Genomic DNA, 2912 nt, shown 5'->3' with positions numbered 1-2912 from the left:
ACTGAGCCCCGGCTGCTTCGTCACTTTCGTTTACTCGCGGGCCGAGGGTGGGCCGGCGGCGCATGACCGGCTATACCTGCCTTGCCACCTGGTGACAAGTCTTAAAAGCTTAGGTTACTCGGTCACGACGCAAGATGTCTCGAAGTCTTCACACTGGCAATGGCGTGTAATTGTTTAGGTACACCTAAGAGCATATGACAGCGCAGAAAATTCGCACCTAAAAAGAGAAACATACTTGCAGATATGCCGGCTTCCAGTGGCACAGCTCAGCCTGACATAAAATGGGGCAATTTGGATGACACACTTCTGTGTCGACATCTGCCAGCGAAATCCAGCCAAAGCCCTTTAAAACTTAAAATCACTAATGTTTCTACTGAGGAGTACAGGAAAAAACTGCGGCCACATGCACCACAATTCTGACAAGTAAGACATTTGTCGCTCCCCATTTATCCCGCAGAATACATGATTTTTGGCTTTCTCATCCAAAACGCTTTTTCTGTTCAAGTGTCCTCTCCAGGCTCCAGCACGCAATCCTTATTTGCCCCATCCTCAGGTATTCCCTTTATTTCCTAAATCATCGCCTCGTTCCGAATCCTGGCAACGATCCTTTTAACGTAGAATGCTGCGGCCGTCAGTCACAAGTCAGCTTCTCAGCCCTCCCGGGAGAGCCCCGCCCGAGCGCACGCGCACACACTAAACAAGGGTCCCTGTGCGCTGACGAAAGGCCTACAGACGGGAAGGGAGGACTGCAGACGAGACGGGAGGTCCTACAAACGAAACGGGAGGACTGCAAACGGGAGCGGGGGGCCTGCGAACAGGACGGGAGGGCTGCAAACGGAAGCGAGAGGATTGCATACGAGACGGGGGCTTGAAAAAGGGACGGGTTAACTGAAAGCGTGACAGGAGGCTTACAAACGGAACAGGACGGCTGCAGCCGGGACGGGAGGCCTTCAGACGGGACGGGAGGATTACAGACAGGACGGGAGGCGTCCAGACTGTACGTGAGGCCGGAAGACGAGACAGGAGGACTGCAGACGCGACGGGAGGACTGCAACTTTTCCAGAGCTACCCACCTCTCCTCTTAAACCCACGGCCCTGAAAAGATCATCACTGACCGAAAGGACTCGAATTCAAATCCAGTTTATGTCAAACAGCAAGCAACATGGCTATGGTGCGTGCTAAGTACATTTTAGTAATTGCTTACATAATGTTCCGTACAGTCGCATCCATCGTGCGCGCAGTCCAGCGCGTACAACCTGCGCTAACATCGGCAAAAACATTGAGGCCGCGATTTCCTTTACATTGTCTTAGACCGCATAGAATCAATGCCACGTCACCTAAAAGGGATCTCGTCCGTCCGCTTTTGGCGTTCACTGACAGCAGAGAAGACTACGTCACGCCACGGAGATTCTGTGCCGGTAGCGCAGCACCCTCTGGGCGGGCTTGTTGGCTTTCGGAAAGTGATGCACAAACGTACTGAAAGTTTTTAGAGAAAGTCATGTGAGCATGCGGCATGGAGCCCACCGTTGTATATTTTTTTAAGCAAACTAACAAAAGACCACTTGTGGACAATGGGTGACAATTTTTTTAACCAAAAAACGTGAGATAAAAAAGGAGAAGTTAATACCAGCCTGAGCCAGTCTGGATTAATACCAGACAGAGCTTTTGAGCTGAAGGGGGGGGGGGGGGAGCATGATTCGCCAGCGGCCTGCTGGACAAAATGAGGCTTCCTCACAGGGGGCATTGCGGGCATCGCCGTATTTAAGGGTAGGGGACCCGAAGGCATATGCATTCTTATCAAATCGTTACATGTAACATGTCCAGGTAAATCATTGTCGATAAATGGATGATCCAGAATGGAGGCCTTCTGAAAATCTGCAAAGAGTTTCGTTATTTTAAAGCAGGGCTACCTATTCCAGAGAGTTGCCTCCTGACGTCGAGAGGGGCTTCGTAATCCAGAAAAATATGCTATCAATGCGCGAAGGAAGCCTCCAAACCCAGCAAGTGGCTCCGTTATCCCAGAGCAGGAAATCCTGATTAGGAACCCGCGGCCATCTCATACATCGAAGGGGTCTCCTGTTCCAGACATGGGTCCTCCTGAATACAGGAGAATCTTCCCAACCCAGAACAAAGACCTTCTAGTTTGTAACGGGGGCCTCCCGAGCCGGCAGAGGGGCTTACCAAGAGAGACATCGTACCTACTTACAAGAGACATCATACAAGAGACTACAAGAGACATCATACCTACTTATCTAGAGCATGGGCTACCTTATTCATGAGGCTGGTATCATGATCCAGAGAATGGGCCCCTTGACACAGAAATGGGTCTTCTGAGCTCGATTGATTACTCTTTACCCCAGTTATGAGGACTCCTTGATCCGAGTTGTAATAATCTACGGGTAGCTACAATGTCTTTGGTTTGTGAAAAGGGACACCAAAAAAATTGAGGGGTATCCTGCTGCCTGCTGCAGGCAACTGCCCCTTCTGTCCCCCTCCCCTCCTCCTCCTGCGCCGCCCCTGATGCCAACATATGAGATCCAATCAATGCATGATTCCTCAAAGCGTTGCTAAAAGATATTTCTGGTGTTTTTTTTTTCGGTCGTGGTAAGGCGTGCTCAGAAGGTGACACGACGGAACGATGCTTAAGAAGCTCCCTCATAACTTTTTTCCTTACGCGGTAGCGTCTCGCGCCGAGATGTGCCTGTAACTGGTCCTTTGTTTCCCAATACTCTGTCCCTAACACTCGCTCCCCTTGTAAGTACCCAACACCTGGCATCCATACGAGAAAAATTTAAGATAACGGCCGGGCACGGGGTTATCTTAAGCCCATAATTTATACTCAGTAAGGGAGCCGTCATTCTTAAGCCCGTGGGTCACGTTTAAGTTTGAAAACATGGCTGGGTTAAGCCTCT

Source organism: Pollicipes pollicipes, unplaced genomic scaffold (genome assembly GCF_011947565.3).
Source record: "Pollicipes pollicipes isolate AB1234 unplaced genomic scaffold, Ppol_2.1 Scaffold_4881;HRSCAF=5763_pilon_pilon_pilon, whole genome shotgun sequence".
Lineage (NCBI taxonomy): Eukaryota > Metazoa > Arthropoda > Thecostraca > Pollicipedomorpha > Pollicipedidae > Pollicipes > Pollicipes pollicipes.
The sequence above is the reverse complement of the archived record's forward strand: the minus strand, read 5'-3'. Positions refer to the sequence as shown.